General features: G+C 45.8%; 1 pseudogene; it reads left to right on the forward strand.

Annotated features, from left to right (window-relative positions):
* The first annotated feature begins 15,428 nt into the window (after positions 1-15,428).
* On the forward strand, positions 15,429-16,134 carry LOC143957188 (histone H1B-like; annotated as a pseudogene).
* The last annotated feature ends 8,020 nt before the right edge of the window (positions 16,135-24,154 follow it).

The raw sequence follows: 24,154 nt of genomic DNA on the forward strand, positions 1-24,154 counted from the left end.
AAGTAGGGTGAAAGGAACTAAGGTGTGGCTCAGAGGTAAAAAAACAGGAGCACTAAACAGAAGGCCATGAGTTCAAGACCAGCCAGGGTCACCTGGGATGCAACCCCACCTAGCTGTCTTCTTGGCACGGTAGGGACCGTGACACCCATCCCACACTCCGCCGAGTGCCCTCTCCAGTCTGACCATCAGAGAGGTATAATATTATAGCTGCTTTGAATACAAGTCTAGCCAAAAATGGCTTGTAGACTCTTGAATGATTTATTGGACAGAATACAGCCTTTTTATACACTTTTAACACAGGGAGTTCGATAACGAGGTAGGGCTGGCTCATGGATACCCCCCCACCCCCCTTTCCCTCTGGCAACAACTTAAAAGACAATTATATAATTAACATGTTAATTAACACAGCACTTAAGGCAGCCTAGGTGACCAGACAGTCTGTCTCCGGAGGTCAATGTGATCAGCTCTTTCAATGATCATGTATTGTTCAGAATTAACATCCAAGAATAGTCTTTGGGCAAATCCAAGAAAACCTTCTCACAATAGCAGAGTTAATTAACACAAACAACAATGGGTGAAAGAGTTTTAGAGCCCACACTAGCCTGATTTACAATAAACATATTATAGCAGACAACAGACAGGTGGCAGTTGATGACATCAGCATCTTCTATGAGCCCCAACATTATGAATCAGTCACTATTTATAATATGGCAAATTACAGATTCCTAGAGTCTGTGTGTCTTGGGGGATATGGACCTGAATCCAAAGTAACACCACCTCCAGTGTTCCCAGTCATACAGCTCACAAAGAACACCATTCCACCAAATGCCAGGGCCCATGATCTATGAGAAAGAGGCTTACATTCAGTCCCCTCCAAAAGCCTCTGTCCTGGCTAGGTCTGTCACAGCGGGTTAACAAGTTCAAAAACGTAGTGGCCAGATGGGATCGCTCTAGACTCAGATGGACCTCATATGACATTCTCCCAGGAATGTGCCTTGCCTGGACCTCACGGGCCGTTCTGTTGCGCGATCTGTACCCCACTGTTTTCACCGGACACCAGGCTGCTGTCAGTACCATATGATTGCTTTGACTAATCACAGCAGATCGCATGACAATTGTACACAATGGATGCTATCTATTCATTGTGTATTATTGTGCTGCTCCCTGTGATTGGTCACATGGTACAGAGATGGCCAATCACAGCTAATTACAACAATGCACACTGAATGAATCAACTCCATTTGAAAAAAATGGTTGTTTATAACAGTGAATATAATGCTGTCATAAGCAATCATAATGTGTACAAAGAAAAAAAATCCTGATCTAATACTAAGAGTAGTACAGTGTTACGATGGTAACACTGTATTGCTCTGGTCACAATATGTAAAAAAAACACAAAAAAAACTATATATATATATATATATATATATATATATATATATATATATATATATATATATATTTTTTTTTTTTTTTTTAACATACTCTCACCAGTCCCTGACCACCACCACACCAGTTATATGATAACGCTGTACTGCACTGGTGAGAGAAATGTAGCAGAATACATTTTGGCATAAATTTATGAAGAAACATTATTTGCAAAATTTTAGAACACAAACTAAGAAGAACACATTTTTTCCCCAAACATTTTGGTCTTTTTCATTTATTTAGCAAGAAAATTAAAAACCCAGTGGTGATTAAATACCACCAAAAGAAAGTTCTATTTGTGTGAGTGTTGCATAACAGCGCAATTGTCATTTAGCATGTGAAAATTGGCCTGGGCAGGAAGGGGGTGAAAGTGGCTAGTATTGAAGTGGTTAAAGAGGGGTGGTGAGATGTCCATGATGGCGCAAGAAGTAAGCATCCAAAAATGCTTAGGACAAACGCAAATATGGACAGAGTGTGAACCCTCATATGCCGATGTTGGTGTGTTTTATTGATCAAAGGGAATAGTGCACTATGAGTTCATAGAACATGGTAAAATGGTCAACATTGTTCCTTGGAAATTCTGAAAAGCTTACGGGAATCCGAGGTATGACCCGAACTCTGGCCTGACAAGTGGATTCTCCACCATGGCAATGCTCCTGCACAAGCAACTTTTTACACTTAATTCTAGGAATTAAATTGCCACCCCTCATACAAACACCATATAAAGGCATGGTTTAATGAGTTTAGTGTAAAGGAACTCATTTGTCCTGCAAAGAACCCCACCAAACACTTTTGGATGACTTGGAATGCCAATTGTGAGCCAGGTCTTCTCATCCAACATTATACCCAATGTCACAAATGCACATTTGGCTAAACAGGTGCAATGTGGAAATCACCTCTTGTACACACCTATTGATGGAATTGTTCAACTCTTTTATACTCAGAGGCTTTCACCTATATCCTTATGTCACCAAGAACACCCTAACAAAAGATAATTCCAATAAGAACGGGGTTCTCAGGAGATCCCAGTGGTGAGATATCTGAAATGTGGATGACTTGGAATGCTAATTGTGAGCCAGGTCTTCTCATCTAAGATCAATACCTGACTTTCCAAATGCTATTTTAGTTGAACATGCATAAATTCCCACAGGCATACTACAAAATATGTGGAAAGCCTTCCCAGAAAAGTTGAGGCTGTGGTGTCTGTGGGTGCAGGCCGCCTCAAGTGGGGATTCTTGGTACAATAACTTTGTGTAGAGGCAGGGCCAGATTAAGAGCATCATGGGCCTGGGGCTGAGGTTTTCGGTGGGCCTTTTTATAGAAATAAATAAAATGAAGATGAAAAATTGTACCTGGAATTAGCAGGTACAATTGTTTCAAAGAAAACAATAAGTAATGCACTCCTTGCCATGGCCTGTATGCATGCTCCATTACTGAAGAAAAAAAACATGTTGAAGCTCGGTTGGTTAATATTTGCTCCACAACATTTAGACAAGCCCGTGAAATACGGGGAGAATATAGGTCAGAGGAGCCCAAAATAGAACTCTGTATGCCATAATACACACCATGTTTGGGGGTCATTTCACCCTAAAACACCCCCATACCAACAGTGAGGTTTGGAGTTGAGAACATCATGGTGTGGGGCTGTTTTTCAGCATACGGTACTGGCAAACTTCATATCATTGAAGGAAGGATGAATGGAAAAATGTACCAAGACATTCTTGATAAAAATCTGCTGCCATCTACCAGGATGATGAAGATGAAACGAGGGTGGACATTTCAGAAGGACAATGATCCCAAATACAAAGCCAAAGAAACTCTCAATTGGTTTCAAAGAAAGAAAATAAAGCTGTGGCCCAGCCAATCACCTGACTTGAATCCAATAGAAAATATATGGAAAGAACTAAAGATCAGAGTTCATAAAAGAGGCCCACAGAACCTTCAAGGTTTGAAGATAAGAATTGAAGATCTGAGCAACAAATACGACTAGTTTCTCCATACAGGAGCCTGCATCTTGAAGCTTTCATTAGCAAAAAAAGATTTTGTACCAAGTATTAAATACATTTCAGTTAGCGGATTCAATACTTTTTCCCCATGGCCTTCCATTTTATTACACAGAACTTAATTTCTGAACTGATTTGTTTTGGTTTCTTTGTATTTATGCATTACATAGGTTGTTAATGAAAAATACTTATTGTACCCTTTGTATAAGTACTTTACAGTTCATATGGTTGCCATAAACACATTTTTTGACACATCACCTATAATTAATGATGGACCATCAGCATCAGTGCCAGTCTTCACAATAATAACCCACCACATTAGTACCAGTTTCTGCAATTATATCCACCCAGCATCAGTGCCAGTTTAGGAAATAATAACCCCCATCCTAAATGGCAATTTCCATAATAATAACCAAAAACAGCAGTACCAATTTACAGAATAACAAGCAAAAGCATTCGTATCAGTAGCAGCAATAATAACCCCCAGCATGACATCAGTGGAAGTTTACACAATAACAATCAACATCATTGGTGTCAGTAGCAGCAATAATAACCCCCAGCATCATAGATTAACATTCCCTCATATCCAATTATTTCCACTATTTATTTCCGCAATGTATTTTTTTAAATAGTGACAGCGAGTTGAGGGAAAAGATTCCCCTCTTGCTGTCACTAGATCCAGTGGATAGGAGAGATGCTGTAGTGGGAAATTGGAACATGTTACATGTTCCCAAAGGTGAAATTATCCTTTAACCACTTTCCTATGGGCACATTCACCCCCTTCCTGCCCAGGCCAATTTTAAGCTTTTAGCGCTGTCACACTTTGAATGACAATTGCACGGTCATGCAACACTGTACCCAAATTAAATTTTTCTAATTTTTTCTACATAAATAGATTTTTTTAGTGGTATTTAAATACCACTGGGGTTTTTATTTTTTGCTAAACATGAAAAGTTTGTTATAATATTTTTCCATACTTCATTTTTCTTCTTCACTGATGTGCACTGATGATGCTACACTGATAGGCGGCACTGATAAGGCAGCACTGATAGGAACTGATGGGCACCAATGAGGCAGCACCGATGGGCATTGATAAGGTGGTGCTGATGAGGCTGCACTGATATGTGGCACTGATGATCTGCACTGATATGCATAATAAATAGACAGAACTGATGGGCTCTGATGAGCTGCACTGATAGGCAGCACTGATGGGCAATGATAGCTGTCACTGGCACTGATGAGCTGCACTAATGGGCACTGACAGGCAGCACTATTATGCGGCACTGATGGGCACTTCTAGGCAGCACTGATGGGTGGCACTGACACTGATAGGTGGCACTGATGATCTGCACTGATAGGCAGCACTGATGGTCAATGATAGGTGGCACTGATAAACTGCACTAATGGACACTGATAGGCAGCATTAATGGGCACTGATGGGCTCTGATAGGCAGCACTGACAGTCAGCACTGATGGTCAATGATAGGTAGCACTGATGAGCTGCACTAATGGGCACTGATAGGTGGCACTGACAGGGAGCACTTATGGGCACTGACAAGGTGGCACTGATGAGGCAGCCCTATTATGTGGCATTGATAGGCGGCGCTGATGAGCATCGCTGATAGGTGGCACTGGCACTGATGAGCTGCACTAATGGGCACTGTTAGGTGGCACTGGCATTGATTGGATGGCACTGATGAGCTGCACTAATAGGCAACACTGATAGGAGGTACTGATGAGCTGCACTAATGGGACTGATAGGTGGCACTGATGAGTTGCACTGATAGGTGGCACGACACTGGCACTGATTGGATGGCACTGATGAGCTGCACTGATAGGTGGCACTGGCACTGATAGGTGACACTGACGAGATGCACTAAATGGGCACTGATGGGATGAGTTGTACTGATATATATATATATATATATATATTATTTTTTTTTTTTTATTTTTTTTTTTAAAGCAAAGACCCTACAGATTAAAAAGATTAAAATGGTGGGTGTTGCAATTTTGTTTTTTCACACAGTATTTGCGCATCAATTTTTCAAACACAATTTTATTTGGAGAAAACACACTTTTTTTATTTATTATTTATTTATTTTATTATTATTTATTAATGCACTAAAACACACTACTATAGTGCCCAAATGTTTGATGAAATAAAAAAGATGATCGTATGCCGAGTAGGGATGAGCTGGGTGTTCGAGTCGAATGCATGTTCGACTCGAACACCGGCTGTTCGTCCATTCGGCGAAGCCAGAACTTTGTGGGGCGTTCGCGCCATATTCGTGTGGCACTCACGGCCCACAATGCACTGCGCCATCGCAGTGCATTGCTGGCTGATGATTGGCCAAGCATGCACTGTGACCCGCATGCTTGGCCAATCACAGCGCCAGCAGCGAGGAGAGCCATAATTGGCCACAGACAGGATGCCTGTGGCCAATTATGGCTCAGGGGTTTTAGTACACTCCACACACTATATGAGGCCGCCTGCGCGGCGGCCTTGTGTAGTGTGTTGCGGCGTTCAGAGAAAGAAGGATAGGCAGGGACAATATCTTCTTTTCTTGTGATTGAACCTAGCGCAGTTAGAGTTGGTGTATTGTGCCTCCTGCACAGTATACACCTGAAGCTACCCCCAATTGCTGATGTTGTTCTGGTCCTATACCACAGGCACAGGGGCGGATCCAGAGTCTAGTCTTGGGAGGGGCACTGCCAGAAAATAAGGTGTTGCTTACGGAACTGAATTTAATGTACAATACCGTGTAATGCAGTGTACAGAGGTAAGTAGTATGTAAGGTAGTGTACAGAGGTCAGTAGTAGGAAGGGTAGTGTACAAAGGTCAGTAGTAGGAAGGGTAGTGTACAGAGGTCAGTAGTATGTAGGGTGGTGTACAGAGGTCAGTAGAATGTAGGGCAGTGTGCAGGGAACAGTAGGACACACGGTGGGGGAATCAGGAGGGCATACACTAGGGAGGGAGATTCAGGAGGGCATACACTGATACACTAAAGGGGGGGGGGGGGATTCAGGAGGGCTTACACTGATCTGATACACGGGGGGGGGGATTCAGGAGGGCATACGCAGATACACGGGGGGGGATTCAGGAGGGTATACACTGATACACGAAGGGATTCAGGGGATTCAGGAGGGCATACACAGATACACTGGGGGGAGGGGGATTCAGGAGAGCATACACAGATACACTTGGGGGGGGGGGATATTCAGGAGGGCATACACAGATACACTGGGGGGGGGGGGGCATTCAGGAGGGCATACACCAGGGGGCAGTCATAATCTTTTAATGAGTTTAATTTCTCACACAATTTGTCATCTAACAGCACCTCTAATTAACTAAGCAGACTCAGCATAGAGCTTCCTGAAACGAATCCACAATGTAGTGCTAGCAGCAGAGCTCACCTCCAGGAACTTTCACATCTCTGCTCAGCAGCTGCATACATCTCCCTCTTCCAGACAAGCGTAATCTTGGAGAAAGGCACACCCCTATCCCGCCCACTCAAGCAACAGCATGCAGGAGAGAGGCTGAAAAACTACAGGGGGAGGTATAGGGGGCGGAGAGTGCAGTCCTGAGCAGCAATTCATGCTTAGAATGGCTGCGAGTTTTCCAACCCATCCGCTGGTCGGGTAACCAGAGCAGATCTGGTTACCCAAGGCACGCTCAGCCTCAGTCTTTAATGTTTTCCCGGGGGGTGCAATTGCCCCGTTGCCCACCCCCTGGATCCGCCCCTGCACAGGCATCTGCAGCAGTTACAGTCGGTGTATTGTGCCACCTGCACAGTATATACCTGAAGCTACCCCCAATTGCTGGTGTTGTTCTGTTTCTATACCACAGGCAGCTGCAGCAGTTACAGTTGGTGTATTGTGCCCCCTGCACAGTGTACACCTGAAGCTACCCCAATTGCTCGTGTTCTTCAGATCCTATACCACAGGCAGGCAGCTGCATTAATTACAGTCGGTGTACTGTGTCATCTGCTCAGTGTGCACCTAAAGCTACCCCAATTGCTGGTGTTCTCATCTCCCTGCAGGCCATTAGTATGTCTGGAAGGCCAACAAGGAGAGGCAGACAGTCACGAGCCAATTAAAGAGGGCAAGCAGGCTCTGTGTCTAGAGACAACAGAGCTGGTCGTGGATGCGGTGCATCGTCATCAGCACGTGGCCACGGGACACGTTTGTTCTTTTTTTCGGCAGCTGGCTGTGTTGAGCCGCAACATGCGGAAGACTTGGTAGAGTGGATGACCAAGCCCTCCTCATCCTCTCTCACTCAGACTCAGGGTACTGGCAAAACAGCTGCCAGCACGTCCTCTTCCCTCGTCTCAATGTCATCAGTCACTCCTTCCCTAGACCCACCATGTTCTCCTGAGGAGTCCCCCGAACTATTTGACCACAGTGTTGTGTACATGCTCCAGGAGGATGCCCAACGTTTTGAAGGCTCTGACGATGATACCCAACTAGAGGAAGGCAGTAGAGTGAGCCCAGACAGAGGGGATGCTCAAGAAGGACAGCAATCTGGCAGTCATGTTCCCCCAGCTGCAGCAAACTGCCAGGTTTGCTCCAGTGATGAGGAGGGAGGGGATGATGAGGTCACTGACTCCACGTGGGTGCCTGATAGGAGAGAGGAGGAGGCATATCTCCAAAGAGGCAGGATGCCCTCCAGGGGCCAGCTTAAGGGCAGCACACTGGATGAATGACACGGCAGAGCTCTGCCTGTGCAGGGCGCTGCCTCTGCGTGTTATTCCAAAAGTTCTTTGGTGTGGGCCTTTTTTGAGACGAGTGCATCAGATCGCACCGCTGCTATTTACAACATATGTCTCAAATGTATCTCGCGTGGCCAAAACATCAGCCGCTTGGGCACCACATGCTTGACCAGACATATGTTGACCTGCCATGCAGCTTGTTGGCAAGTGTACCTTAAAGACCCACACCAAAGAACAAAGCGGACCTTTCCTTGCTCCTCATCAGTTGGGATCTCCAACCCTACTATACCTTCAGTCCTCTCTGAAACCTGCACTGAGAGGAATGAAGGTGTAGAATTCCTTGCCTCTCAAGGCCCTCTTTATCCAGACAGTGTTCCTGCTGTCCTGATGATCACACAGGAAGAGGACGAGGAGGAGGAAGAAGAGGAGGAAGATCGTGTCAGCATGGAGGTGGAGCCTGGTACTCAGCATCAGCAGCAACAGTCTTTTAGGGATGATTTGCAGTCCCAAGAAACCTGTGGACTTGTATGTGTCTGGGAGGAGGTGGCTGTGGATCATGTTGTCCTTAGTGACCCAGAGGACTCCAGACCGAATGCCTCAGCTAACCTACGCTGCATGGCCTCCCTCATCCTGCAAAGCCTGCGGAAGGATCCTCGTATTCTTTGGATCAAGGAGAGGGATCATTACTGACTGGCAACTCTCCTTGATCCACAGTACAAGGGTAAGGTTGCGGATCTTATCTTGCCGTTGCAGAGGGAGCAGAGGATGGGACATCTCCGGAGGCCTTGCAGAAAGGTCTGTGAAACGTGTTTCCAGAGCCTGGGAGGTTACAAACTCCTGGTCCTGGACAACGTGTTGCTGAGGCATCGGTCAGAAGGAGCGGTGGAGAAGGTGGCCGTCTGACCGTTGCGTTCAGACAATTTTTTAGTCCGCAGCCCCAAGGTATGATCGGTTCCAGCAACCATCGTCAGCGTCTGATTTACATGGTGCAGGAATACCTACGGGCAAGGTCAGACTTGGACACCTTTCCCACCGAAAATCCTCTGGCTTACTGGGTCTTGAGGATGGATCATTGGCCAGAGTTTACACAGTATGCAATTGAGCTACTGGCCTGTCCTGCATCCAGCGTTCTTTTGGAATTCAGTGCTGCTGGAGGCGTTGTAACCGATCACAGGGTTACGACTCGGTTGATCGACTGAGCTTCATAAAGATGAATCAGTCTTGGATCACCACCAGCTACCAAGCACCTGGAGCTGATGTAACCGAATATATATATTTTTTTAAATGTCACATCCCTTCAAGACTGCCTATGCTGATGCTGAGTGACTGTCCTGTTATGTTGACTGACTATCCTCTTCCTCCTCAATGATCCTGCTGATAGCTTGGAAGAACATTTTTGGTTCTGGGCGCCGCCACCAGTGGCTAAGGCCCAATTTTTCATCCCCTGTTTAACAGGGGCATGTAATTACAATTTTTGATGCAATACTTTGCAGCAGGGCTCATTCCTGCACTCCAGCTAGAGTATCTATGAGGGGTTGCAGTGTCGTGGCACCAGCACCAGTGCCTAAGGCCCAATTTTTCTGCCCCTGTTTAACAGGTGCATGTAATTACAATTCTTAATATAATATTTCACAGCAGGGCCCGTTCCAGTGCCCACCAAGAGTAACTAAGAGGACTTACAGTGTTATGGCACCAGCACCACCACCACCACAACCACCAAATGCCCAATTTTTCTACCACTGTTCAAAAATGGCATGCAATTACAATTCTTGATATAATCGTTCACAGCAGGGCACTGCAGCGCCCACCAAATGTCACTTTGAGGGCTTACAGTGTTGTGGCAACACCAACACCTTAGGCCCCCATTTCTGCAGAGCATATAGGGCAGGCCCCTGCTTTCAAACATCCAACTTACAAACATCTCCTACTTGCAAATGGAAGGAGACAACAGGAAGTGAGATGAAAAAAGACGGACGGCCAAAAAAATTATACAGGGGTGATAACCCTTCCCTGTTTTCCATAAAGCTTACAAATAGATTTTTTGACTGGAGCTACACTTTAAAAATGTACCAATTCAAAATTACGAATAGATTCTACTTAACACAACAAACCTACACAGTCCCTGTCTTGTTTGCACCGCCTGTATACTGCTGTTCTGAGTATATAGGACCTGGGGGCCCCACGCCTTTCCTTTTTTTTTATTTGGGTATGGGGTTCCCCTTAATATCCGTACAAGACCCAAAGGGGCTGTTAATGGGCAGGGGGGCTACCCATGCCATTTTTTCACTTTAAGCATCATTAAAATCAGTGCTCCCGAAAAAAACGTCAGTTTAAATAAAAAAATGCATTTATACATGTCCCCTGGGCAGGAGTGGGGTCCCCAAACCCTTTTTAGGACAATAACTTGAATATTAGCTTTTAAAATTAGCACTTTTGATTTTGAATGTTCGAGTCCCATAGACTTTCATGGGGTTCTAAAGTTTGCGCAAATTTTCGCTCCATTCGCAGGTTCTGGTGCGAACCGAACCGGGGGGTGTTTGGCTCATCCCTACCTCTGAATACCATGGCCTTGTTTGCACACATTAGAATTTGAAATCCATCTAATGCAGCCTTTCTCTTTTTTTTTATCCCAGAGGACGCCTTGAAATAAATTTCAGGACTCAGGGAGCCCTCTGCTAAAACCAAATTCATTGTAGGTATACTGCTTACATTGGTGATTAGAAGAAGAGCGCCCTCCCTCATAGAGGTGGTCAGAATTCAACTGCTACAGCAGTGGTCTCCAAACTGTGGTCCAGGGGCCAGAAGTGACCCTTTGCTTGGTTTTTGCTTTCCCTTATGACATTATACCTCCCACTATCAGTAACAGTGGGGCATAGTTCTTGCCACTGGCACCAGGGTCCTGGGATACTAGTCTTCCCACTGATACCAATAATGTAGCACTATTCCTCCCACTGATACCAATAATGGAGCACTATTGCTCCCACTGATACCAATAATGGAGCACTATTGCTCCCACTGATACCAATAATGTAGCACTATTCCTCCCACTGACACCAATGATGGGCTGTATCACACCACCATCAGGGGGGTACAGCCGATACACAAGTAAGGGGCCCGAGTGTCCAAGGGGCAAGGACCATCTTTAACACATGGCAGTTGCCGCCAGAGTGGACCATCTGGCAGGATACAGAGGAGGGCGGAAAGGTGTGCGGATCTCACGTGTGTGTGCGGATTGGGGCCCACTATCAGGCAGGCTCCGCTCTGGTACCACGGTGTGTGCCGGCCAGTTAGTGCCAGCGGAAGGCCCCATGAAGGAGGAGGAAGTCAGAGTGGAGGAGCCCTCCCCCGCCTTTTGTGTGTGCATGTCGGGGCTCGCTGTCAGGCAGGCTCTGCTCCCGTAGTACAGTGAGCGTTGGGCGCTCTTTCTTGCAGCTGCCTCCAGAGAGCCTGGTGGAGATGGGACACAGGCTCAGCCTCCTGGTACTGCTGGAGAAGTGAGAGCTGGGAGGACTGGGGCTTCCCTAGGTGTGTGTGACACTGCCTCCCACCTGTAACGCCCCCCCCCCAACTGTCCCTTCACATGTTCTAATCCCCCCCACCTGTCCTGCTGCCGCACCCCCACCTTTCCTGCTGTCCCCGCACATGTGACACTGCCCCTCTTCCATGAAACTTCCCACACCTGTCTTGCTGACCTCCTCCCATGACACTTCCTCCTCCAGTTCAGCTGCCCCCACCTGTCCCGCTGCCCCCTTTTATCTGGCAGTCACCCTCCTGTCATACTGCTTTTTTCCTGTGTAACTCCACCATCCTGTCTCCCTGCCCCACTCCTGTCTCCCTCTCCCTGCTAACACATTGCCCCCACCTGTTCTAATGCTCCCCTCCTGTCCCACTTCCCCCTCTTGTGGTAGGAAGAGATTGGGCTGGAGGAGGAGGAGGGCATGGGGTGGATGAGATGGGACTTGGGGAGGCAAAGGAGGGATGTAGGAGATTGGACAGGAGGAGGAGGACATGGGATATAGGAGATGGACTGGTGGAGGAGGATGTGGGATGAAGGAGATGGAATTGGAGTAGGGGTACATGGGATGGAGGAGATGGGATTGCAGGTGGAAATGGGATGGAGAAGGAGGAGGACATGGGATGGGCCTTTGTGGGATGGCCAATGGGCAGATTTGGTGGGACAGCCAGTGAGCGGGCGCTGGGGAATGTTGGTGGTCAGGCCCCCGGTGGGCCAGGCCTAAAGCTGTGTAAGGGGCCCCAAAATGTCTGATGACACCAATGATGGCACACTATTCATGAAACCAATTATTTCCAATGACACCAATGATGGGACACTACTATTTACAGTGACCCCCAATAATGGGGCACTATTCCCCCCACTGATACCAAAAATGGGGTACTATTCCTATAAATGAAACCAATGTTTGCGCACTATTCCTCCCACTGACACCAATGATGGGTCACTATTCCTCCCACTGACACAAATTATGGGGCGCTATTCCTAAAAAAAACTGACACCAATTATGGGGAGCCATTCCCACTGACAATACCAATAGGGCATAATACATGACACTGACACCAATGATGGGACTCTCTTCTTTCTACTGACACCAATGACGAGTCACCATTCTTCCCACTGACACCACACATATAGTGCAGGGGCATAATTATTGCCACTGAAACCAATGATGGGACACTATTCTTCCGCTAGCACCAACAATGCGCTGTTTACTCTCCCCATGAAGTCTGAAGAATAGTAAACTGGACCTTTGTGTACAAAGTTGGGAGGCCCCTGCCCTAGAGAGAAATCTATCAGTATAAAATGACCAAGATTTACTATCAATATTTTACCCACCATAGACTATAATGGGATTTGCCACACAGTAATGATTACTGAACTGAACTTTGGGGGTATCAAATTGTGATGGATTTTCTCTAATGCCGCGTACACACGACCAGACTTTGAGGGACTAAGTCTGACAGACTTTCGACGGAGATCTGACGGAGTTCTGACAGAGTTCTGACGGACTTTCCGAATGAACGGACTTGGCCACACACAATCACACCAAAGTCCGACGGATTCAAACGTGATGACGTATGACTGGACTAGAATAAGGAAGTTCATAGCCAGTAGCCAATAGCTGCCCTAGCGTCGGTTTTAGCACACACACGAGCGGATTTCTCAGTAGGAACTGGGTCCGGCAGAGTTCTGTCGGAAAAATTTGAAACATGTTCCATTTCTAAAGTCTGTCAGACTTTTGCAAATCAAAAGTCCGCTGCAGCCCACACACGTTCGAATAGTCTGCCGGAATCATTCCGTCAGACTTTTGATGTTGAAAAGTCTGGTCGTGTGTACGGGGCATTAGGTAAATAAAGAAATCAATACATATATTATTAGTAGTAGTAGTATTTTTTTTTTCTTTATACAGTATATTTTCTGAGTAGGCAATATAGCTGTGTAGCAAAATGTGGCAATAACCTTACTAGATTATTTGAAAGACAATATAATTATCATGGTGAAATAATGACACATCACCACCAGAATAAACTACTTACTTGCTGAGTGCAGTGGCTACAAACTTACAGTTGTCATAATGAGCAATTAATGATAAATATGTAGCAGATGACATTTGGGACCAAATGTCATACGCATGTAAATTTAGTTTTTGCCTCAGAAAGGTAGGGGTTCTGGGGGTGATTATGTAGGTTAGGCCTTAACACCAGTCTGGCCAGGCTGTGTTTGGAAGTCCTGCCTGGTCATCTGAACGGTGAGGTGCACATGACAGGCCAGAAGGTAACGGCCTTCTCTGAGCCAATCAGTGGGAGTGCCGGGGCCCGCTGAAGAGTCTGGGAAGGGGTACTTAAGGAGGTGTGGATCACGTGTTCTACAGAGGTGTTCATGAGACCCGTGTGGTCTGTTCTGGTTCCAGGAGGAGGGGTCCCGGGGTGTTCGACACCCCGCAACACGTTCCTGTTAGTGGCCCCTGATAGACCTGCCTGGTCTGGGGTGGGGATCCGTCTGTTCCCGAGTCTTGGAACCGGCTGGTTTTAGGCGCAGTAACTGAGGGAGGATTCGAGGTGTCCAGGTGTGCTCTCGGCTTGGAGGGGCACCACAGCTCGTTGAAGTAACCGGGGGAGGACTCTTTGGAGGAGGGCCGGAGAGTGGCATCCTGAGAAGTGCTTGGTTACTGAGTTGGGAAGGACATTGAAAAATTCACATTTTTCCAGTACCATTGAGGAGACGGGAAATGTTCCATGTACGGCGGAAAAAGGTTGCTGCTCACCCTCGGTTGATTGTTCAAGTTTTGAGTCAACGTGCTGACTGCTATGATCTCTGGCTAGACATCTGTTTAGCCTTGAAGTACCCAGCTGCGAGTGGCTACTCTCTGGGTGGAAATAAAGACTTTGCTAGACCTGCAGTTCAAGGTGCCTGAGTTCTTCACCCGTGCCCTCTGTTCCCTAAGAGACAGTGTTTGTGAAAGTTCTTACTGCAAAATAAAACCTTTTAAAGAGGACTTTATCTGTATCAGTGTTCAAGTTGTTGGGTATCAACCCTGGGAACCCCTAGACGTGGAGGAGCAGGCCAAGAGAAGGTAACTGGTAAGCCCAATAAGTCAAGGCCGCCCTGCAACGGGTTATGGCTGCTACAAATAGTACATGAAATATGACATGTTCTTATCAGATGACACCTTTGTATCTCTAACAATCTCCCCCATCACATCACACCAGGATCTCATGGCACCGGCTGATGTTTTTGTTCCCGGATCTTTCTACTCAGCTATAGATGAGCAGAGTTCTGTATTAGAGGGAAATGTTTCCTGATCTTCACTCTTCACTCATCTAATGTGAAGATGATTGTAGTGGGAGATGAGAGAAGATTGTTTTCTGATGAGAATGTGTGTAGACAGCAGGTAGAAGGAAGAATGGGACACACACTCAGGAGGATGGATGTGTTTGCAGCCTCTGTGTTCAGCCTCCTGAGCAGATCATGAGAGCGGTAAGTGACAGATCGGTAAGTGACAGTCCAGTGAGCAGATAGGATCCCCGATGAAGATTGGACATCCTTCTATTTCTTATTATAATCGTTTTTCTCTCTGCCAGGGAAACACAACAAGAGAGAGAAGATTCCCCAACACTGGAGTGACAGTCAGTGGGCGTGTCTAACGTGTAACCTATAGCAGTGCAGAAGGCAAGTTCTATATCAACCAATAGAAGTGCAGAACGTCTCTATATAAGGCAGAGCACCACACATACACCATATTGATCTATTTTCCAAACTTCGTTGAGAATCATGACTGAGACTGAGACCGCCCCAGCCGCCGCTCCTCCAGCGGAGCCCGCCACCAAGAAGAAGGCGACTAAGAAGGTGGCAGCCAGAGGAGCCAAGAAAGGCAGCAAGAAACCGTCCGGTCCCAGCGTGTCCGACCTCATCGTCACAGCCGTGGCCGCTTCCAAGGAGCGCAGTGGGGTCTCCCTGGCCGCCCTCAAGAAGCTCCTGGCCGCCGGAGGATACGATGTGGACAAGAACAACAGCCGCCTGAAGATCGCCATCAGGGCGCTGGTGACTAAGGGGAGCCTCGTCCAGGTCAAAGGACATGGAGCCTCCGGATCCTTCAAGATCAACAAGAAGCAGCAAGAGGGCGACAAGGCCAAGAAAGTCACCATCAAGAAGAAGCCATCGGCTGCGGCCAAGCCCAACCTGCAGCCGCCAAGAAGCCAGCCAAGTCCCCCAAGAAGAAAGCCCCCAGCAAAGCAGCCAAGAGCCCCAAGAAGGCCGCCAAGAAACCGGCAAAGGCTGCAGCTGCTCCCGCCAAGAAGGCGACAAAGAGCCCCAAGAAGCCCAAAGCTGCAGCCAAGCCGAAAAAAGCCGCCAAGAGTCCGGCTAAGAAGGCGGCTAAAGCCAAGACAGCAGCCAAGCCCAAGAAGGCCGCTCCGAAGAAGAAATAAGAATACCTCCCTCATCTCCACCCCCCAAAGGCTCTTCTCAGAGCCACCCACCTCCTCCTAACAGAGCTACACCTACCTACCTACACCCTCCTAACAGCTACACCCACCTCCTCTTAACAGAGCCACACCTCCCTACACCCACATCGCTAATGGCACACAGTGCTCCGCATGTCATCTCTACTACAGGAGATCCAATAGAGGAGACACAAATCACATATGAGCGCTGATTGGCTGCAGAACGGCTGATTAATATTTCATTCTATAATGCGGAGAATCATTCTAATGATCGGGAGACACATCATCCTCCGATCATGTTAGAATGCAGTGGCGGCCCGCCCATAGGGGGCGCCCGGGCGCCGCCCCCCCTCTCCCTAGGTGTAAAAAAAAAAAAAAAGTTAAAAAAAAAAAAAAAAGTAAAAAAAAAAACTAAAAAAAAAAAACGGGCCCTTTAAGACATTTAAAAAAAAAAAAAAAAAAAAAATGTAATTTAACAATTTAACATAGTGTACTGTGGCGCCGGTCACAGTGCACTATGAGAAGCACCACGTCCATGCAATCACAAGATTGCATCCATGGCGCTTCATTTGCGGGTTAAAAACCCGCCTTGCGGCGCACTGCAGAACGCCGACTAGCTTCCGCCCATAAAATCACTGTGATTCTACAGGCGGGAGCATTGTCATTCTTAGACAGGCAGTCACTTCCGGCTTTCGGCTGCTTCACGAAACCCGGAAGTGACGTAGGCAGCTCCGTTCCTAGTGAAGACCACGTGTGCCAAATTTGGAGTCTCTAACATTAATGGTTCAGGAGATATTGACTGAAACATATCCAATGAGCGAAATCTCGGAAGTCCTGGATGAGGTTAAATCCGCCTGACACGGCCGGGAGGGAGTTCCAGAAGCCCGGCAGTGGAGTGCTTGGCAGTCCCCTAGATGCAGTAAGCTAACTCATTTTTGAGGGCGGCGGGAAAGGTTGCTGCGGATATATAGGAGGATGCTTTTTCTTAGCGCCTCCACCATGGGACCTCACCGACGGGCACTTGACAGCTCCCCCTTGCGGGAAACATAGCGGTAAGAGGTCAGAAGGCTAGCCGGGCTCTGGTGCCACCTTGTGGGCATGAATTTAGGATATTTACTGGTCAATATCTCTGGAGCCATAAGTCTTAGGAACTTGAAACTTGATAGAGTGGGACACCTTAACCTATTACATGTATTTGCCAAGTATGCTGTCCATGGCACCAGAGGGTTCAGGAGATATTGAACCGGGAAAAGCCAATATCGGGCACATTTTTCCATTGCTGGCTATGGGGATATTTTGTTCAGTTGGTGTAGTTTAAAAATTAATTGCTGCCGAACCATATGGAGCGGCGACACAAAACTTGGGAGACATGTAGAGTGGGTAGTGTGAGGATCAAGGTATAAGAATAAAAATGGTTGACAGTATGTTTCTTTTAATGCTTATCTCGTCTGTTTTCAGTTGTTTTAAAGACATCATTCTTAAAGGCCGGATGGGTGCAGTCACGTACACACAAAGAGGAAGCCATGTCATAAGGGTCAACTGCTGCATCAGCTCTAAAAGCAGAAGACACTTAGAAATTGCCTTTTATAGAAGTTGTTTTGTTTCAACATTTTTAACGCCTGCCTGTCTTTTGTGTATATAAGAGCTGTGTGATAATAAAGAGACTCAGAGGGAGTGAGTGCGACCGTCTGAGCAGACATACTGAGAACTTTTTCCGTGTCTCCTTGCTTAGATAAGACTCTAATAATAATTGGGAAACGGTAACATAACTTATGAATAGGTGACTTGCAGTAGTCACACCTAACATTTTTGGCGCACGAACAAGGGACTTCGCTAAAGAAACTACAAGAGGCGAACGAACATAAGGACGGAACAAAGAGGTCGGGCACATCAGGAACCACAGACAAATCCTGCGCAGGTAAGAAAAGCTTTATTTTCTTATAAACTCTGTGCTTCTTAGATTTGTGCCCACCCGATCTGTCTGTATTGTTCTTCAGGTAAAACCAACCTCTGTAGTAAGCGAGTCTTGAATTTAATATTTGACTTATGTTACCGTTGTTTCTTGTCTGTCTCCTTGTCATCTGTCTGTTGTGACTGAGATAAGCCCTGTTTGTATGGTGTGAATTGAAACATATATCATCCCAATGGGTAACGGAATGCGCCCTTAACTCGTAAGAGTACTTGGGGGTCCGACACTTAAGTTTGATATACGCTTTTTGATTCATGAGCCTAAAAACGGGTTGAAAGTATAAGTCCTGACTGCCTCAATAAAGCAGGAATAAGAAACGATTGCTGAGAGATTCCATGGTAATGGGAAGGGAATAAGGTCTCCACAAAGTCCGGAGATCTAGTTATATGTGTTTGGCCACCAAAAGGAATGCTTGTATATGTTGTAGCCGTCAGTCTGGTCATAATATTTGTCAGTTGGCTAGCATATAAAGTAATTCGATTTCAGAAATCTCATCCAGGAGAGGTTTTTAGTATTTTGGCACCCTAGGAGGAGAAGGCAACGAGACACTTAGTAAGTGATCCAAACGCCACCTAGGCAGGACTGTCAAAATGGGCCAGACACATGGTAAACCCCAGGAGGAATCTCAGAAATGTTATGCTGTTAAAGACATAATTACAATGTTGTATGGGAAGGACAAGGCACAGGGCACGAATAGGGTTCTCAAGAAATTTGGAATGGATGGAGAAAATGGGCTAAGTGTAGAAGGTTGGGAGAATATAAAGAGAGACAGACAGGGGGAGGTCCTGCAGAACAGATGGGTATCACAAATACAATGTTTAATTAAGGTTTCCAACAGGGCTAAAGAGGAGGGATGGAAGTATTGTCATGAACAGGGTGGATGGGATATGAAGGTCCGACGCAAGAGTCTCCCTTCAGCTCCCGAGGATGGAGTAGAAACGGAAGGTACTCCACCTCCTTATAGCACTACCAAACCGGGTAACGAAAGACCAAAACTTTTTCCTTCCTTAAAAGGAAGAGGATGGGTATGCCGAGTATGCGGTACCCAGAATACAGACTGGGCACAGGAATGTGTACATTGCGGAGCTCAAAGACCAGAGCCCGTAGCTCCAGTCCACAGCCGGACTAGGGTAATACAAGTAAATAATCCAAATGCGGGTCAAGCAGGACAGCCACCTACAGTGACTCGACAAGTCGTTCTGAGGACATGGACACCTTGGTCGGCTGACACTCTTATGGCATTAATACAGAATGCTCCTGATCCCGTAGCAAAACCTGCCGCATTCTGTAGATTCGTGACACAATTACTAGACACACATGAAGCAGCTTGGCAAGATGGGGAAGATTTGTGTAGACATAAAATGACACTGACGATGTTTAATCAATTTATGAATGAAATTGCTCCACATAGACCACAAGGGGATCCAGCGGCAGATCCACCAGGAATACACCCCCGTCATATAGACTCTAGACCCCTGTTTATTAATCAGTTACGAGAATTTTGCCAAGGGAAACAGCAGGAAAGGGGTTCGACAGCGCCCATAAAACAGGCCCCAGGTCAGACTGTTACAGAATTTTACCTCAACATGGAAAGCATGATGGCTGACGAAGGTCTAGATTTAGCCTTACCCGTCACCATTAGGGCTTTCAATCGACAGTTTATGGAAGGACTAGTACCCCAAATAGGTGACAAATTGAAGGCATGTACTCCCGAATGGAGAGCCATACGGGACAGAGGAACATTGTTGCAGAAAGCACAAGGCATAGAGGCTGATTTAGCAGAAGCTAAACCCAGAAGGACACCGGGAGTTAACACTGTTGCCCGGGTCAATGAAGGAGGGAATTCCTCCCGTAAACCTCTTACCTGTTATTACTGCAACAAGGTGGGACATATAAAAAGAAACTGTAGGAAAAGAATAAAAGACGAACAGGAAGGAAATACGGACAGAGACACGAGGGACTACAGACAGAGGCGTACCAACGATAGGGACGATCCGACCGCATGACTTGCCCCAGTCCTAGCTGAATCAGAGAATAAAATGCTCCACATGTTGATGAAGGTGGAAGGTAAACATATTCCTTGTTTAGTTGACACAGGAGCATCACGCAGCTTATTATCTGATTCAGTAGTCCCTCCACACATGACATCCCGTGACACCATACCCATAAGTGGTTATGACGGTCTTTTGTCCGATGCCCCACTGACTAAACCTTTAAAAGTAAAAATAGGGAATGGCAACCACCTGACACTTGTGTATTGTTGCAATATGTAGATGACCTATTGTTATGTTGTCCGGATAACGATACTTGTTTAAAAGCCACTCTATCATTGTTACAATTCCTGGCTGAAAAAGGGTGCAAAGTGAATAGAACTAAGTTACAGGTATGCCAGAAAAAGGTTGTCTTTTTGGGCCACTGTATATCCCAGGGTACTCGACACCTCACTGAAGAACGAGTCCAGGCCATAAGACAAATGAATTTCCCACGCAACTTTAAGCAACTTCGTATGTTTCTGGGAATGGCATCATATTGTAGACAATGGATACCACATGCCAGTTCTCTGATGCAGCCATTATATGATTGCTTGAAAATAGTACCCTATGTACTCACAGAAGCAGGTCATAAGTCTTTTAGCACCTTAAGAAAGTTACTAATTTTGGCACCTGCGATCGGGATCCCTGACTATACCAAAACATTTCATTTGTACATTGCTGAAATCACGGGACACGCAACAGGGGTGTTGACACAACAACACATCAAACAAAGGCCGGTAGCATATTTCTCAGCGGCTCTCGATCCTGTCTCTAGAGGATCACCGTCCTGTGTACGAGCAGTCGCAGCAGTGTCAATTATCATTGACAAATCCTCAGAAATTGTCTTAGACAATCCTGTAGTGGTACATACCACACATGACATACACGCCATCTTGTCACAAGTTCAGCCAAAGCACATATCAATGGCGAGGCAGCTGCGTCTGCAATGCACCTTGCTCCTACCTCCCAATGTTACCTTCCAGCGATGCACTTCCTTTAACTTAGCACAACTTCTACCCTTACAGACAGATTTGACAGGGGGGAGTAATGGTGAAGGCACAGCACAAGAAACTCAGGATTCTGACACACTTTCATTTCATGACATAACATCTGATGAACACGATTGTTTTCAACTTATGGAACAAGAGATCACGGGGTTCCCACATGTCACAGACACACCCATTGCAAATGCAGAACACACACTGTACATAGATGGTAGTAGATTTGCCGATGACAAAGGTAAATATCACACAGGTTATGCTGTGGTAACGGACACACAGGTAATTGAGGCAAAGTCATTACCAGCACACATGTCGGCACAAGAAGCGGAACTAACGGCCTTAGAAAAAGCCTTAGAACACTTAGAGGGACAAGAAGGGAACATTTACACTGACTCTGCCTATGCTTATGGTGTTGCACATGATTATGGCCACATATGGAAAGCTAGAGGTTACCTTACAGCAGCAGGCACACCTGTTAAACATGGTGAAGGAATCAAAAGAGTCCTGAACAATCTTCAAAAAGTTAGAAGAGTAGCCATTATGAAGATAGCGGCACACACGAGCGCAAAAACAATTGAGGCAAAAGGAAATGCATTTGCAGATTTAACTGCAAAACAAGCAGCTCTAGGGGAAGTAAGCCCTGAGACCTTAGCTACGGTAAAGGTGAGCATCCCAGAACCAACATGGCAGCAGATGAGTAAACTACAGGAGCAAGCAGGAGAGAGCGAGAAAGATAGATGGGTAAAAATGGGAGCAGCACCAGGCCTTGACAATATATGGAGGGAAGGAGGCAGAATATGCCTACCTGCCTCTCTATACCCAGCAATGGCAGCGGCTGTCCACTTGCCCACTCATGTCAGCTCCAATTCTATGTATAGGATTGTAAGCCAAGGATGGCTAGCCCCTGGATTCAGTAGTACTGCAAGGAACTACTGTGCTGCATGCCAAATCTGTCTGTTAAATAACCCAGGACAGAGAGTGAAAACCCCACGTAAACATCAGATTCGGGCCCAGTATCCCTTTCAGAGACTGCAAATTGACTATATCCAAATGCCTAAGAGCGGCCCATTTGAATTTTGTCTCGTGTGCATCTGCTTATTTTCAGGCTGGCCAGAAAGTTATCCAGTGAAATCAGCTACAGCGAAAGCCACAGCGAAGAAACTGATCACAGAGTTAATACCTAGGTTTGGTCTTCCTGAAACCATAGAATCAGATAGGGGAACACACTTTACAGGAGAAATCATGCAGAATGTAATGGCTATGTTAGGGGTTCAACAAAGTTTCCACACCCCTTACCACCCACAGAGTTCAGGATCAGTAGAAAGAGTAAATGGGACAATAAAGTTAAAAATACAAAAAGCTATGCAAGAGTTAAATAAACCTTGGCCAGAATGTCTGCCTTTAGCTTTGTTCTCCATAAGGTATACTCCAACGGGGAAAAACAGGGTTATCCCCATATGAAATACTTTTTGGGAATGCACCCAGACTAGGTTTATACTTTCCACAGAGTATGCAATTGCAATGTGATAGTTTGACTGCATATGTGATACAATTACAACAGCATCTAACTAAGATCCACAAAAGTGTGTATTCTTCTCTTCCAGACCCTAACTCAATAGCAGGTACTCATTCGCTGAGCCCCGGAGATTGGGTCTATGTAAAGAAACATACCAGAAAAGCTTTAGAGCCACGGTTTGAAGGACCATATCAAGTACTGCTGACCACTCCAACATCGGTCAAGTTGGAGGGTAAAGCAGCCTGGATCCACGCTTCACACTGTAAAAAGGAGCCAGTTGGCAAATGACAACATGTATCTTTTTATTTTTTTTTGTTTCAGTAATCCTGACCAATAGTTTGGTTACCTCACAGAATGAAATTCACAAGGATGAAGGATTTTCTAAAAAAATGTTATTACTGAAGTTTAAATATGCTTATGCTCGGAAGTCAGGATATGAGAAATGTTGGATTTGCAGTAAATTACACCCCAGTACAGCAAACATACCACTGATGGCAGTTCCTATAAATTATACTGACCTTGCTAACAGTAGCATTAACATAACTGGAACAAATACCAGCAAGACAGTAATGTTTAAATCAAATGGTCTCGCCTTTCCCCCTGCCTGGTGTTTCAACTTAGGGAACACAACGGGAGGAAATAGAGAATGCCAAGACAGCAAGTTTAATTTGTCCATTGTCATATTAAATGGAAGCTTCTACCCCAGTAATTCCAGCACACACCAGACATTATCTGACTTCCTCACTAACATTGTGGATAATAATGTTAGGTGGTTAGTATCCAACTTATCCCTCTATGGATACACCTCTCGTTATAGAAATGATATCAGTTCAAGATCAGTAGCTCTAGGAAACAATATATACATCTGTTGTGGGGATAAGTGTTATACCTGGATACCTAGAAGGGCTCAGGGATGGTGCTATCTCGCAAGTTTGGTACCAGTAATGGGAGTAGTGGGTGATGAACGAGGTGATCACCTACTAGAAGCTAGTATGCACCCCAGATATCCCCTCAGATATCGTAGCAAGAGAGAAATATTCTTAGAGCAGGACATGGCATGGGCTTGGTTCCCGTCCTGGACAGGATGGGGTATAGACTTAATGAAGCGACTAAATAACTATACTGGAATAATTAATGATATTTTGGAGAAAAACTCTGATGACATTACTAAGTTAAATCTAGAGACCAGAGCCATCACAAAACAAATAGAATTACATGAGTTAGCGATTGAAAGTATGAGTGCAGCATTAACAGGACTCTGTGAGGCTACAGAAGACTATGAATGTTGTACTTGGATACATAACACCAGCATCGAGATACCCGACTATTATGACATCATTGCACGACACCGCACGGAAGTAAAGGATCTACAGGAGAAGGCCCGTAATATTGGCCGTGACTGGGATCCTTTTGGTGGAACTTTTAGTTTCTCAGGGTTATTTTCTTGGTTCAAGAAGGCAGCAATGACGATTATAGTGGTGCTTTTATTTGTATTTCTTCTTTATGCGTGCTTTAAACTGCTCATGTGCTTTTGCA

This window comes from Lithobates pipiens, unplaced genomic scaffold (genome assembly GCF_037356315.1).
Source record: "Lithobates pipiens isolate NorthernLeopardFrog02 unplaced genomic scaffold, aLitPip1_a1.2 Scaffold_51, whole genome shotgun sequence".
Taxonomy (NCBI): Eukaryota; Metazoa; Chordata; class Amphibia; order Anura; family Ranidae; genus Lithobates; species Lithobates pipiens.